The sequence below is a fragment of the Tupaia chinensis genome, unplaced genomic scaffold, assembly GCF_000334495.1.
Source record: "Tupaia chinensis unplaced genomic scaffold, TupChi_1.0 Scaffold149131_1, whole genome shotgun sequence".
NCBI lineage: Eukaryota > Metazoa > Chordata > Mammalia > Scandentia > Tupaiidae > Tupaia > Tupaia belangeri.
In genome coordinates, this window is record NW_006208977.1 from 120608 (window position 1) to 137466 (window position 16859).

A 16859-nucleotide genomic window follows, 5' to 3' on the forward strand; every position below is an offset into this window, starting at 1 on the left:
GGACCAAACCCCGGCCGCGCCCGGGCACTCGCCCCAGCCCCGCCACCAGCTCCGCGCCCCCGTGTCACCGCGGCTGGACGCGCCCCCGCCCGCACCGCGCTCGCATCCGTGTGTCCCAGGGAGGGTTCAGGCCAGAACATGAGGAGGTGCGGCTTGCGATCTGCTCTCCGGGCCCTTTCCACATACGCTCACTGCGACCCAGCCTTGCCACACGACCACCCCAGGGGGCCACCACAGAAGCCGAGCGGAGAGGGGCGGCACCCCAACCAGCTCACCTCCCATCCCCGGCCTGACAAAGGCTACGAACTTCTGGGGCCAGCTCGGAGTTGCGCATGCGTAAGAGGGAGCGGGGCCGGGCGCAGGCCTTGTCCCGCCCGGAACTACGATTCCCAGAAGCCTCTGGGAGGTGCTAAACGCCCTTACTCAGCAGGAGAACACGCGTGGCGCGGTTGGGAGAATCGGAAGACCAGCGAGCTCTCCCACTCTCGCGAGAGCATCTGGTACCATCTCTGTGGCTGCTCCCAGGACCAGGAGGGGCGGGAACACAGGAGACACGGACCGGGTCGGTGTTCATCTCCGCACGTTGTCTCCTGAAATGCCACAGCACACTGCGTGAATACGGAGACCAGCAGGTGGCATGCAAGTTTACACTTAAGTTAAGGCGACTGTACTTTTTTTTTTTTTTTTGGAGGGGTCTTTGCCCTAGGGCGCATGCGCTCGCCAGACAGAGACAGAGAGAGAGACAGACAGAGAGACAGAAAGCGAAAAATCACACACACACACACACACCCAGGGATGGCCACGCCACAATCCCTTCTCCTCCATTCTCCGCTCAGGATCTTGGGCATGCAAGCACACCCGCCCTGTGTGAGTTTTAAGCCACCTGTCCGGGACTCTAACCGTGGTCGACTACGTGGGAGTCCAGTGACATAGCCATTACGCTAACTGCTGGTCCCCTGATAGTAACATTCTTGTACAATCCCCTCTTCTTGAGTGTAGGTGGGACTATGACTCATTTCCAACAAGTAGAACACAGCAAAGATGACAAGAATCTAATGCTTGTGTTGCAAAGAGACTCCTCCCTGGCTGGCTCTGATGAAGCCAGTAGTGATGTTGTGAGAAGGCACACTTGACAAGGAACTAATGATTGACTCCAGCCAATAACTAACTAGAAATTAAGACTTAAATAGTCTTACCGCCTGCACAAACTTGAACTGTTGTACTCGCCCAATATGTCTGAAAATAGATCATTCCTTGTAGGGGGCTTCTCAAGAGGATTCCATCTGCCTAACACCTTGATAGTGGGCTGCAGAGAACTCAGGTAAGCCTTGCCCAAACCTTCAACTACAAAAACTGTGAGATAATAAATGTGTGCCGTTTTGAGCCACTAAACATGTGGTAATGTTATACAGAAAAAGATAATATAGCATTCTAACAAAGCTATCTTCTTTGCCAAAACCCAACATGGAGATTCTCCAGAAGGGAGGCTGTTGAATTGAGAAACTACTGAAAAGCTGATTTTGGGCCAGCGTGTGACATGGTGGTTAAGTTATCTGGATCCCACATAGTGACTCCTTGTTTTAAATCTTGGACCTGTGTGGGAAGCTGCGCACCAGCGAGTCTGCAGGAGGTTTCTCAGAGAGCAAACAATTACCATGATTGGTTCCCTTCCAAAAACCTGACCTTCGAAACCTTGCTCTGATTGGCCACTAGAATCCCTCAAATTTGCATATCCGGCACCTCATGATTGGTCCAAAAGCAACCAATCATAACCCACCGTTAACAACCAATCAGGGCCCACCGTTTACAACCCACCAGAGTGTATATAACCACGATGCCTGGCCCACAGTAGCCAGACGACGACCACCAGGAAGATGACAACTGAAGAGCCTGAAGAGCTGAAACGCCGCGCAGTCTCCAGACGAAACTGAAGATCCTGAAGAGCTGACACTGCATCGTCTCCAGATGAACTGGGAGACCCTGAAGAGCTGTAACACTACATCGTCTCCGGACGCCCCTGAATAACTGCGATACCGCGTCGTCTCCGTGCTGCTCACAGTAGACGACGCGACCCTTAAGAGCTGTGACACTGCGTCATCTCTGTGCTGTACCATGCTGCCCACAATAAACAGATGACACTGTCGTCTCCGTGTTGTAACACTACGCTGCTTGCCCCGGCTCTCACTCCTTCACTCAGGAAACCCGTTCGGCTGTCCCCCTGGGTCGGGACAGACCTGGTAGCTTAAAACCTCACCAGGCACATGTATATGTATGCCCAAAAATATCCCCCAAATGGAGAAATGGAGGAGGAGGGATTGTGATGTGGCCATCCCCTATGAGGGATGCTTTCTCACTTTTCCTGTCTTTGACTCTCCAGGGAGTGTATGTGCTCTCTGGTAGGTGAGGGGATAAGCTATCCAGATATCAGGGTAGAACTTGGAACAATGGGTGACAAACAGGCTGGAGTGGGTTGTGGTGTCGGGGTAGGGGAAGGTAAGTGGTAGGTCATAAGGGAGAGAGTTACAAGACTGGTGATTGGATAGGTAGAGCGGTGATTTTTAAACCCCTTTGACCATGACCTGCAGAAAATGTGCACATGTGTGTGTGCACACACTCATACACACACTTTGCATTACAACTCAGTATACACGTAGAAACAAAAGTTTATTGAAACAATACTCTTGCCTGCAGCCTGGTGGTTACATGAGTTGGAACCCACATGACCAACTTGGTGGTTCAAGTCCCGGATCCAGTGACTTGAAAAAAAATGCGAGGGGTGTGTGTGTGTGTGTGTGTGTGTGTGTGTGTGTTGTGTGTGCCCACCTAAAATCCTGAAAAGTGGGAGAAGTGGAGGAGAAGGGATTGTGGTGTGACCATTCCCCATGGGGGATGCCTTCTCACTTTCCCTGTGTGAGTCCTTCTTTGTCTCTCTGTGGTGAGCACACTTGCCCTGTGGCAAAATTGAAAAAAAAAAAATCCCTCCCCTGCAATATTCTTACTATGCACTCTAATATTTTGTTTTTGTTGTGTTCTATTTCATCCTTTTATTTCATTAAAAAAAAACCAAACAAACTTGTTGTATGTCACTAAATTGATTACATGAGGCCCTTTGGATCTTCCTCTGCGGTGGGACGGCAACCGAAAATTCTGAGCATAGGCAAAGCACAATCTAATCTGCCTTTTTATTTTTGTAATTGCCAGAAGATGCCTGTGCTCACCAGAAAGAAGGGGAGAGAGAGAGAGAGAGAGAGGAGAAAGGAGATAGAGAGAGGTGGGGAATACGTGCCCCCGATGGTGCTTGGTCACAGTGCAATCTCTTTCCTCCATTTCTTCATCCTGTTGGGACTGGGGGCACATGCACACAGGAACCTGACCTGTTTTTAAGTTCTCCAGGATTGGAACAGTGTTCAGCCACGTGGGATCCAGCTCCCTTAACCACTAGCCTATGGGGCTGGCCTACCCTGCCTTATTTTAAAATTTCTATTGTTAAAATTTTCAAGCATACTCAAAAGTAAAGTGCAAAGCATAATGAATCCTCATGTCAATGTCAATATTATCATCAATTTACCATTCTTGTTGCACCTGTTCAGTTTTAATAAACCATTCGATTCCTGAAGGCTTTGGAGAATTTTTTTTTGGGGGGGAGGAGATAGACATGTATGGAAAAGTCGGGAAAATTCCAGTGGTAGGGTGTGCTGTGGGGGTTTCCCTCTTAGTCACTGAACCTAAAATTGTAAAAGCCTAAGCATTTCTTCAGAAATCCTAGCAGAAAGTGCTCGTGGCTGAGGTTTTGCTCTCTCTGCAGCAGCATCTTTACTGATGCCTAGGATATCCTGGCCAGAAAAGTGCTTAGGCAGCATCCAGAACACAGGTGTGAGGGCTGGACAGGCTGACTTTTAAGTAGAGGTTCTCCTCAGGGGTGCAGTTGGTGGTGGAGGTGGTGACAAGCGTGGGGTGCCCTGAAAGTTGGAGTATGCATCCTTTCTACACCTCCTGGTTCAGGAGGTGACAGAGAAGAGACCAAAAACTCAGCTGTCTTCACTAGTGTCTCCGTAAAACCAAGTAGAACTACATTTTGGTGGGCCCATCATGGAAAATAGGGTGCAGAATGTATGCCCAGGAGCTTAAGGTAACCGGACTTAGATCCACATAAAACCAGTCAGTAGGGGATTTAGAGCACTTGATGGACGTGAAAGCGTCTGGGAAAGAGGAAATAACAAATAGGAATAAGGGGGCCCTTTTCTGGACAGGGACATGTGAACATTGTGGTGGTAAGATGCCCTAGGAGGGCCCCACCTTTCCCCGAATCAGAACTGCAGCTCAGTGAAAGCAACCCAAAAGGCCTTCAGAGGACTTCATGCTCTGCATTTAGGGTGCAGAGGTGTTGGAACCTCAAGAACAGGCCGCCTGGTATGTGTGACAGCAGCCAGAATGTGAGAGCGAGGGACATCCGGCAGGATTCCTGGCAAAAAGCAGAACCTCGAACGCAGAACTGTCGAGGAGTTCCTGCGTGCTGCGGCCCCGCTTACTCTGTGGAGAGCGACTGGACCGGAACTTCGCTCTCTACGGGCCAAACATCCCCTGAAAACGTTCAGCCGTCCGTGATGGTCTGTTAAACCCTCCCAGTGGCTCTCCGCCCTCGCCGGTGCGGTCAACGTTGGCTCTTTTTGCAGAGCCACGCGAAGGCTTCTCCTATAGTGCCTGAAGCAGCCTGGTGTTTCGGAGGCGAGGGCCGGCCTCCGCTCAGGGCCACCAGTGCTAGCCCAGCGACCCGGGACCGGACTACATTTCCCAGAAGCCTTGGCGCGTACTTCCGCTTCCGGTCTCTTGTCTGGCCGTTCTCTGTGCGCGCGCAGGCAGTCTGTGTCCTAGCAATCCTTGGGTGCAGAGACTCTCGTGTGCATCAGAGAGGAGCATACGGTGGCCAGGGATGTGTGCACACCCGGGAACGGACAGGCTTGGGTTTCTCCCGGGACTGCGATCTGACCGTAATCCATTCTGATATATCTGACCATAATCCATTCCGATGGAGCTGGATGGTTTACATCTGGGCTTGGCCACCTTGACCTGGCCCCTCTACCCAGGAGTATGTTTGTGGGGTGTGTGTGTTTAAGTGTGGGATATCAGAGAAGCCACCAAGTCCTTTGCTGGGAAACAGGTGGAGGGCCCGCATAGCCTGAAGCCCTTGGCTAGGTGAAACGAACCAGGCAAGGCCCAAGGCCTCCAGTACTTGGACCTGCGTGTTCCTGCAGCCTGCAGCGTGGTGGGATCGTTATGCAGACTTGATAGTGTTCACATGAGACAGGAGAGATGTAAGAGATCCACGATTTGAGAAAGCAGTATTGTCCTGTATGTGATTGACTATAGCAGAGTTGCCACAACTCTGTTCCTTGTGTTGCTTAGGTGTAAGATTAGGTTTCTTGTACTTAAGTGGTGGTCATGAAGGTTAAATGGAATTTTGTTATGAAACAACAGCGCCAGGCACCGGAGAAAGGGCTCAGTTAGTAGTAGCGATTTTTTTTTTTTAAAGAAGTATTTATTTAATTACATTTGTTATTATTATTATTTTAATTTGTCTAGGCAGAGAGAGAGAGAGAGAAAGGGAGCAAGCTACTAGGTCCAGGACTCAAAGCATGGTTGGCCATGTGGTAATCCAGCACCTTTAACCACCACACCACTTGCCGACCCCAGTAGTGGTGATTATTAATAATAAGCATCAGGGACCAGCAGTTAGTGTGATGGCTATGTCGCTGAACTCCCATGTAGTCAACTGTGGTTCGAGTCCTGGACCCGGTGGCTTAAACTCATGCCTGGCATGTGTGCATGTGTGCCCAAGATCCCAAGAGGAGAAAGGAGGATAAGTGATTACAGTGTGGCCATCCACCCTGGGGGGGGTGATTTCTCGCTTTCTGTCTTTCTGTCTCTTTCTGGTAAGTGCATGTGCCCTATAGCAAAAAAACAAACAAACAGACAAACAAAACACCCTCTCCAAAAACAAAACAAAACAAAAAACATCCATCTCTCTATTTGTCCATAAAAAGAAACTGAAAACCAGGAAGGAAAAGTAGTTTATTTTGGGTTATCCAGCCTGATAGAAAGAAGTAGAAATTAGAATCTACATACCCTTTGGCTGGTCCTGCAGTGCAGTGGTGCATACAAGTCAGATCCCCACATGACTGACCCAGGTTTGAGTCTCACCTCTGGGGACTGGAAAAGCATGCCATGATTGTGTATGCCCCAAATTCTGATGGATGGAGAAATGGAAGAAAAAGGATAGCTGTGCTTCCATGTCCCATTGGGGATTTTTTTTCTCTCTCACTTTCTCTCTGACCTATGTACCTGCCCTCAGGCAAAAGAAAAAAAATTCCAGGTACCCTCACTTCAAGCAGGACACTTTCCATCAGATCCTGCACTTGTGTATTCATCAACAAGCATATTGATAACAATTATCTTTACTGATTATCTGGAATTGTCTGTGTTCCTCGGTGTCTATCTCTGCAGGGCCTTGGGATGAAAGTACTGAGCCTTGTCTGTGTTGAGGGCTTGCTAGAGAATGAGTAACTGCTGAAATACTTGACTCTATCCTTGAGCCTTATCTCAAAAGATACTGCATCTGACACCAAAATTGCACTATGAATAGGCTCTTAATGGACCAAAAAATAAATATAATGAAAAGGGGGAAAAATCAATTCAGAACTTCTTGCCAGAGTTTCTGGGAGAATGTATTATAGCACATGGGGAACCTTGGTCTTGAACCATCTATGAGTTCAGGTATGGAGCTGGGATCATGCACCTGCAGGGTCTATGGCCCTACTCCCCAGTTCTGGCAGAAATTGAAATTGCTCTTCTGCTTCCTTTGTAGTGGCTCTTAAAAAGTGCTTTGTTGGGGCCAGCAGATGGCATAGCAGTTACATCATTGGACTCCCATGTGGATGATCACAGTTCGAGTCCCAGACTTGATGGTTTGAAAATCGCACTGAATGTGTGTTCCATGCCCAAGATTCTGGGAAGAGAAGGGATTGCGGTGTGGCCATCCCCCCATCATCTTCTCACTTTCCCTCTCTCTCTTTTTCTCTGGTGAGTACATGCACTCTAGGTCAAAAACCTCTGGGGGAAAAAAAAAAGTGCCGTCTTGGGGAGATACAAAGGAATGGCCCAGATTAGAAGAAATTTCCATAGTTTCTCCCTAGTCTGACTTTCCTGCAACATCCTTCCCTTAGCGCCTCTGATGTCCTAAGGGCCTTGAACTTGGGAGTTCCTATTTCCAACTTATCTCCTACTGACAATCAGTGAAGAGAAAGGAAATAAAACAAGTGTCGATGGAAAAAATAACCAACTGTAAAATTAATAATTAATGCAGTTTATTTCCAAGCCAACTGTGAGTGACCTAGGCCCGGATAAGAGGCATACATGCCTTTTCTCGGGGTGATCATGTACAGAGGTTCCTTTTATTTGTTTGAGACTGACAGACAACATTTAGTTAACAGATTTTCCATTGGTCTGGCCCAAAAAGGTGGGACATATAGAAGGGGGGGGATCTTGTAGGTTATAGGTGGGTTCCACAATTCTTAGGTCGGTGATTGGAAGGGAAGATCTGTGTCTTAGTTAAAGAAAGACTTAATCTACATCTCAAGGAAAAGGGAACTTCTGTGTCTTGGGAAGAGATAAGCAAAAGAATTTACTGTAATCAGTTGAAATATACATCTCAAAGATACTATGCCAGGAACAGGAGGTAGGAAGAATCTTGTTAATAGAAAGTAAATGGTTTGTTAATGTTTGTGGGCATGACTTCCCCAGTCCCCTTTTGAAAAGATTTTGGAAAAATAGGAAAAGTAGTCAGACTTCTATCCACACAAGTACATTTTTTTTTTTTTTTAGATTAATGAGATCTTGAGAGAAATGCAGACATGAGACTAGCCATGCATGCTAACTATTAGGAAGTCATAAGAACTGATTACATTTTCTTGGGCTGTGGCATAGAAGATTGTAGTCATGGAAATGCAACTTGAAAGCAAATGCATAGACAAGACTTCCTGCTAAAATTGCTAACTAATGTGAATCACATGAATCTGAATAACAGTTTTGTAACTTTTCTCTTTTGTAACTTTTCCTTTTCCCACTGTTTTCCTTTTGTTCTGTTTCCCCATAGAAGGAACCCCAGAATGCCACCATTTTGGAGCATCAGTTACTGGCTTCTGAAGCCATTGTTCCTTATAGCTATCCACAGGTTCAGCCATGAACAAGCCCGTTTTGCTTGCTTGACAAGCTCAAGTCAGACTCTTCATTTCAGGTAGGCGGTGTCTAGTACAGGGGTGGGGAGAGGCATTGTGGGAGGGGAGAGGCATTGTGGGAGACATGGGCTTTTGAGAGTGTGACCAAACAGATTGATTATACCTTTTGTTTTCATGAAACAAAGTATAGAAAGAAAACATCATGAAATCTTAGTGTTACTGTGCATGTAATAATAACAAACTGGAGGCTGGCAGGTGGCGTGGTGGCTAAGGGTGCTGGACTCCCACATGGCCAACCATGGTTCAAGTCCTGGACCTGATGGCTTGCTTTCTCACTTTCCATCTCTCTCACTCTCTCTCATTCTGTACCTCTCTGGTCAAATTAAAATAAATAAGTTAATTTAAAAATAATAATGAACTGATCCTTAAACTGATAATTAAACCTTTATTGAGTACTTATGTACCAGGTACTGGTGTGGGCCCTTATTTACATTAATGCACAATGCTGTGGGTAGGTACCTTTTTTAAAATGAGGAAACTGGGACCAGCTGGTTAAGGTGACTGGATCTCATGTGGCCAACTGTGTGGCTCAAGTCCTAGAGCCAGTAGCTCAAAGATCATGCTGGTGTGTATGCATGCCCCCAACATTCCAAGAGGAGAATGATATAGAAGGGATTGTGGCTGTGGACGTCCCCTCAGGGAGGTGCTTTCTCACTTTCCCTCTGGTGAGTACATGTGCCTTATAACAAGTTTTAAAAATAAAATAAATGAGGAGGAGCTGACAGGTGGTTAAGGTACTGAACTCCAACATAGCTGACCATGGTTTGAGTCCTGGACCTCGTGGCTTGCTTTCTCACTTTCCTTTTCTCTGTCTCTCTAGTCGAATTAAAAACTAGTAATAACAAAATTAAGTAAATAAATCATTCTTTTAGAATAATAAACAAGGAAACTGAAGCACAAAAAGTTGCCTTTCGTCATATAGAGCCAGGATTTAAAAGTAGGCAGACAGAGTAGCAGACAGACTCCAGAGCCAATATTCAAGAGAGAAAAGATAATAGGTGGGATGAATTAAAAATTGTTGGGGCCAGCAGGTGGCGTGGTGGTTAAGGGCACTGGACTCCCACATGGCTGACAGTGGTTCAAGTCCTAAACCTGGTGGCTTGCTTTCTCATTTTCTCTCTCTCACTTGCTTTTACCCTTTCTGGTCAAATTAAAATAAATAAGTAAAGTTAAATGAAATAATTCTTGGTCCCAGCAGGTGGCATGGTGGTCAAGGACGCTGGACTCCTACATGGCCAACTGTGGTTTGAGTACCGGACCTGGCAACCTGCTTTCTCACTTTCCCTCTGTCCCTCTCAGGTCAAACTAAAAGAAAGAGAGAGAGAGAAAGAGAGAGAGAGAGAGAGAAAGGAAGGAAGGAAGGAAGGAAGGAAGGAAGAAAGAAAAAAGTTAGTTAAGAGGACCAGTCCTGGACCTCGTGGCTTGCTTTCTCACTTTCCTTTTCTCTGTCTCTCTAGTCGAATTAAAAACTAGTAATAACAAAATTAAGTAAATAAATCATTCTTTTAGAATAATAAACAAGGAAACTGAAGCACAAAAAGTTGCCTTTCGTCATATAGAGCCAGGATTTAAAAGTAGGCAGACAGAGTAGCAGACAGACTCCAGAGCCAATATTCAAGAGAGAAAAGATAATAGGTGGGATGAATTAAAAATTGTTGGGGCCAGCAGGTGGCGTGGTGGTTAAGGGCACTGGACTCCCACATGGCTGACAGTGGTTCAAGTCCTAAACCTGGTGGCTTGCTTTCTCATTTTCTCTCTCTCACTTGCTTTTACCCTTTCTGGTCAAATTAAAATAAATAAGTAAAGTTAAATGAAATAATTCTTGGTCCCAGCAGGTGGCATGGTGGTCAAGGACGCTGGACTCCTACATGGCCAACTGTGGTTTGAGTACCGGACCTGGCAACCTGCTTTCTCACTTTCCCTCTGTCCCTCTCAGGTCAAACTAAAAGAAAGAGAGAGAGAGAAAGAGAGAGAGAGAGAGAGAAAGGAAGGAAGGAAGGAAGGAAGGAAGGAAGAAAGAAAAAAGTTAGTTAAGAGGACCAGCAGGTGGTTTGGTGGTAAGGGTGCCAGACACTCCCATGTGGCTGACCATGGTTTGAGTCCTGGACCTGGTGGCTTGCTTTCTCACTTTGTTGCTCTCTCACTCTCTGTGTCTCTCTATGGTCAAATTAAAAATAAATGAATGAGGGGCTGGCAGGTGACATGGTGGTTAAGGACATTGGATTCCCACATGACTGACCATGGTTTGAGTCCTGGATCTGGCAGCTTGCTTTCTCACTTTCCTTCTCTTTCTCTCACTTGCTTGTTCTGTCCTTCTCTGGTCAAATTAAAATAAATGAATAAATAAATAAATAAAGCGAAATACAATTAAAAAATAAATTAATAAATAAATGAAATTTAAAATAAATAAAGTTAAATAAAATAATTCTTTAAAAAAATAATTATTTAAAAAATTGTTAAACTTTGAACTATTTATAATGACTAAGGGCTAAAAATACCAATTTATTCCCCAAGCCATTCACATCTTTTGGAAGATGGGGGAGAGAAGATTAAAGCACGAAATACAATTAAAAAATAAATTAATAAATAAATGAAATTTAAAATAAATAAAGTTAAATAAAATAATTCTTTAAAAAAATAATTATTTAAAAAATTGTTAAACTTTGAACTATTTATAATGACTAAGGGCTAAAAATACCAATTTATTCCCCAAGCCATTCACATCTTTTGGAAGATGGGGGAGAGAAGATTAAAGCAATAATAAACTATAGAATATTAAGAAAATACAGAATTATATATAGAATAAATAAATAGCATGTAATCCTACTACCCAGAGACAAGCTCAAAAAAGTGCTTAAAGTTAATACAGTCAGCAATTTTCTCCCTACAACAAGAAAAAAAAACAAAATGGGAAGTCGATCATGAGTGGAAGTTTGCTTGATGGGCACTGAATCAGACGAAGAGAATCAGGTAGATTGTCCATTCATTCACAATATCTCAGCCCTCTTTCTGCCAGGTACACTGTACCAAGTGCTTAGCTGCAGGGGTGAATGAGGTGGAGCATGTGTGTGGGGGAAAGGACCTAAGATGGCCACAGACTTACTGTAGGCCTAGAATATGCACAGATGTGGGGCTGAAGGTCTCCATGGCCTTGCCTGCTGAGGTGGACACTGGGCACTGTTGCCTTCTGCTCCTATGGTTCCTTTTCCTTGTTTTTTGGGTAGTTTTTCCATTTGTATTGGGTTGTTTTGAAAGTCATGATGCATTTTTGCATAGAAAAACAGAAAAATGTGTCATGATTTTCCCAACGATCTAATATATAAAGGAGTTGAGGCTTGAGATCTTTTTTTTTTTTTTTGGAGAGGTTTTTTCGCTATAGGGCGCGTGCGCTCGCCAGACAGACAGAGAGAGACATAGAGACAGAAAGCGAGAAATCACCCCCCAGGGGGGATGGTCACGCCGCAATCCCTTCTCCTCCATTCTCCTCTCGGGATCTTGGGCACGTACGCACACGCGCCCGATGTGAGTTTTAAGCCACCGGGTCTGGGACGTGAACCGCGGTCGACTACGTGGGAGTCCAGCGACATAGCCATTATGCTAACTGCTGGTTCCCGAGGCTTGAGATCTTTAAGCTTCTCTTCAACCCTAATATTAAATAGATTTTAAATTTTAATTAATTTTTTTTTTATTGCCAGAGGATATATGTGCTCACCAGAGAGAGAGAAAACACCCTCTTGGAATGTGGTTATGCCACAATCCCTTTCCTCCATTTCTCCATCCCCTCAAGATCTTAGGCATGCATGCACAGGTGCCCTGCATGTTTTTTAAGCTGCTGGGGCCAGAATTTGAACTGCAATTGGCTATGTGGGATCTGGATCCCTTAGCCACTGGGCTATGGGACTGGCCTTGAATAGTTTCTCTGTTTGTTTACCAGAATATCACAAATCCAATAGAGAAACACTGCTTTGAAATCTGGAAGGCCTGATAGACTCTAAATGTCAATCTTTGTGTGTATAAATGTGTGTTGTTTTCTATCCCTAAAATGACTAATGTTACCACGCTGTGATTTTTACCCCCTTGACTTCAGGAATAGGCCAAGGAATTCTAGTGTTCAGAATTGAGCTTGTTGTCCCTTATGAGAGTACATACTGATGAGAACAGTGCCATGTTCAAACAAAATGGAGAAACTCATGATTGTTAGACATTCTAACACCACCTTCCTACAGTCATTCCTCCCCCAGCACATAGCCTTCTGTGGGCAGCCATTGTCTTCTTTACCTTGTCCTACTTTTGCACGATCACCCCACAGAGGAGGCTAGACCCCTCCCAACCCCCAGTTAAAAGGCCATTTGTCGGGGCCAGCAAGTGGCGTCTTGGTTAAGGTGTTGGAATTCCCACATGGCTGACTGTGGTTCAAGTCCCGACCTGGTGGCTTGTTTTCTCGTTCTCTCTCTCTCTGTCTTTCTCTGGCAAAACTCATCTGTCTTTCTGTGGCAAAACTCATGTGAATAAATAAAAAAAAAAAAAAAAATTTCAAAAAAAAAAAAAAAAGGCCATATGTCAAGAGTGATGACATTCCATAAAGCAAGAGGAAAGGGACTTCTGGGGAGAGCATTTGCATATGCAGACGTGGAGGAGCCAATCTCCCTGCCAGGGTCAAGAGCTCAGGAGGTGCTCATGTGTTTCCTTATCTAAAATGCCAGAGGGGTGGTGGGGGAGGAAAAACCTAAAACTGTAACAACAGTAACAAAAACTAACTATGACATAGGAGTGCCGGGTGATCAGACCCAATATCCATGCTGGTTCTTTTCTGAGGCTGGTGAAGAATTAAGAATCATGGACACAGAGAGGAGAGTAAAGCTTAGTTTATTAAAAGAGGGAGAAAGAATAGAGCTCCCAAGCAAGGAGGGATCCCAAATAGCTGCCAAAGAAGAGCTGGAGGTGAGGGGTTTTTGTGTAGCACTCCGGCAATGGGCTGACCCTCTGACAAGAAAATGGGGTTTAGGAAATAGTTACATGGGGGACCAGCAGATGGCATACTGGTTACATCACTGGACTCCTATGTAGTCAACTGCGGTTTGAGTCCTGGACCCGGTGACTTGAAATTCATGCTGGGTGCTTGTGTGTGTGTGCCCAAGATACCAAGTGGAAGTGGAGAAGGGATTGGAATGTGGCCATCCCCCCAAGGGGGTGATTTCTCACTTTCTATCTTTCTGTCTATCTCTCCAATGAGCACACATGTACTCTATGAAAAATTTCCTTTAGGGAACCAGCAGTTAGCATAATGGCTATGTTGCTGGACTCCCATGTAGTCAACCACGGTTCACGTCCCGGACCCGGTGACTTAAAACTCACGCCGGGTGCGTGTGCGTGCGTGCCCAAGATCCCGAGAGGAGAATGGAGGAGAAGGGATTGTGGTGTGACCATCCCCCCGGGGGGGGGTGATTTCTCGCTTTCTGTCTCTATGTCTCTCTCTGTCTGTCTGGTGAGCTCACGTGCCCTATAGTGAAAAAAAAAACTCTCCAAAAAAAAAAATCTCCTTTAAAAAATAATAAAATTAAATAATTTTTAAAAAGAAAATAGCTACATAGTAGTCTGAGTGATTTATTACCTTATTCTTCATGGGGTCAGCAGATCATAGTGTTCTGTACTTCTTGTTAGAATATAGTTACTAAGTAGAAACTGTTATTCCTAGCTACAGTTACTTTGAGTCCCAATGCAGTCAGCTTTTGGCTGTGAAAATCTACTCACTATGACTTTATCTTAGGTCTTTTCCCTGTCTGTGTGCTCAATATTCCTATCTCCTGCCTTATTAGCAAGGAGTCATAAATTCTTTAGAGACATTTAAAAAGGGTGTATATTGTACATTAACTAGATCATAGAGGAAAAACACAGAGACTTCATTAAAAAGAAAAACAGGGGCTGGCAGGTGGCATAGTGGTTAAGACACTGGACTCTGACATTATTGATCATGGTTCAAGTCCCAGACCTGGTGGCTTGAAACTCATGCCAGGTACATATGTGTGGATGCCCAAAATCCTGAGAGGAGAATTTTGGAGAAGGGATTGCAGTATGTCCATCCCCCCTGGGGGATGATTTTTCACTCTCTCTCTCTCTGTGTCTCTGGCAAGTGCATGTGTCCTGTAGCAAAAATCTATCTTAAAAAATAAAGGAAAAACGTAGTGACGTTCTTTTGGGGCTCTTACCCTGTCTACCTGTAAGTGGGATCTAACTCCCATCTCAAAATTTATTTGCATATCTGCATAACATTCTGCTATTTACTTACACATTTGTACACACATGTTGTTATCAGCTACACACAGAACTAGTGGCTGTATTTTATGGACAAATTTGGGGATAGGTAAGGGCCTAGCCAGTCCATTATTTTTTATTTATTTTTTTGGAGAGGTTTTTTCGCTATAGGGCGCGTGTTCTCGCCAGACAGAGAGAGACAGAGAGACAGAAAGTGAGAAATCACCCCCCAGGGGGGATAGTCACACCGCAATCCCTTCTCCTCCATTCTCCTCTCGGGATCTTGGGCACACATGCACGTGCGCCCAGCGTGAGTTCTAAGCCACCAGGTCCGGGACGCGAACCGCGGTCGACTACATGGGAGTCCAGCGACATAGCCATTACACTAACTGCTGGTTCCCTAGCCAGTCCATTATTGTGCTGATCTGTCTCTCTTCCTGAGTGTTTGTACATGGTTTGCCAAAGCTATCTGAAGATATCCCAGCTCACCCTGGTAGGAAGAGTTCTAGGATACAGAAAGAACGTGGAGAATTGAGAAACACTTTTGGATAATCCAGGTCCAAAAAATTCCATTTTCAAAATAAGCTTGGCTTGATAGACCGGAAGCAGGGAGTTCAGTTCTCTTTCCCACTATACATGATGGCAGGCGATAAAGCTGCAAAGCAGGATACTAAGGAGAAGAAACCTGAAGCCAAAAAAGCTGATGCCTGTGGCAAGGTTAAAAAGGGTGACCCCAAGGCTAAAAAGCCCAAGAAGGGGAAGCCCCATTGCAGCCGAACCCCTGTCTTAGCCGGGGGCATCGGCAGATACTCTCGGTCTGCCATGTATTCCAGGAAGGCCATGTATAAGAGGAAATACTCGGCCACTAAATCCAGGATCAAAAAGAAAAAGGAGAAGGTTCTTGCAACTGTCACAAAACCGGTTGATGGAGACGAGAATGGTGGTGCCTGGGTGGTTAAACTACGCAAAATGCCTAGGTATTATCCTACTGAAGATGTGCCTCGAAAGCTGTTGAGCCATGGCAAAAACCCTTCAGTCAGCATGTGAGAAAGCTGCGAGCTAGCATCACTCCTGGGACCATTCTGATCATCCTCACTGGACGCCATAGAGGCAAGAGAGTGGTTTTCCTGAAGCAGCTGAGCAGTGGCTTGCTACTTGTAACTGGAGGGAGAAGACACCTTGTATGAATCATGGTCACACTGCAGTCTCTTCTCTATTTCTCCATCCAGTTGCAATTTTTGGCATATGTGCACACATACCAGCTTGTTTTTCAAGTCTCTGGCTTGGGATTTAAACTGTACAGTCTGCCATGTGAGATCTGACTTTCTCTCTTTTCAAAATAATGATTTATTTATTTAATCCCATTTGTTATTAATGTCATTTTCCAATTTGACCAGAGAGAGACAGAAAGGGCAAGTGAGAAAGCAAGCTGTAAAGTCCAGGACTTGAACCACAGTTACCCTTGTGGGAATCCAATTCCTCTATCCACCACTTCACCTGCTGACCCAGGGATCTGGCTCTCTTAACCCCTAGGCCTAGGACTGGTCCTAAACTATTTTTTTATTTCATAAAGATTTTTTTCCTAGGGGCCGGAAAATGGCACGGTGGTTAAAGATATTGGAAATATTTTCCCCCTCTACCCACCGGACTTTTAAGTAGTGAAATATAATTTGTATGATTGCATGAAATTTTAAGTTACTTTAGTATTGAAGCCATATACTTTGCTTCATTGTTTTATAAATTGAGGATTACCACATTAAAATTTAACTGAATCTATGAAATATATTTGTTTTCACTATCAAAATTATAGAAGTATAATTTTATAATTAATTTTTTTTTGCAGTCTGAAAACAGCCACTGTTTATTTACTGACCAGATTACAAAAACAATCATGGTGGATACCTTAGTTCATCCTTCTAATAAGTCTGTTGATCTGGTCTTCCCTGTGGCCAGCATCTCCACCTTCTACAAAATAGGTGATCTTTTTCTTCATTCCACCTCGTGGAGAAGATAATTTGAAGAGCCACAAGAAATTATTTGGTTCTTTGAAGCGTTTTCCAACAGTGTAGATAAATTTCATGAATCAGATCCACCATGCAGATGATGCCAAATTTACCAAGAGATCGAGCAATCAAAGAGTTATCTGTCAAAGCAATTCGCTTCTTATTGATTTTGCCATAACCACGTTTGTAGATCAGTTCATTTACTGACTTCAGGTTCAGGTACCCTCATGCAATATACGGTTCCACAATTCTCAGCATGTTAACTGAGGCCTTGTTGAGTTTAACAAAGGTGCCATTGAAGATCTGGCGAAGA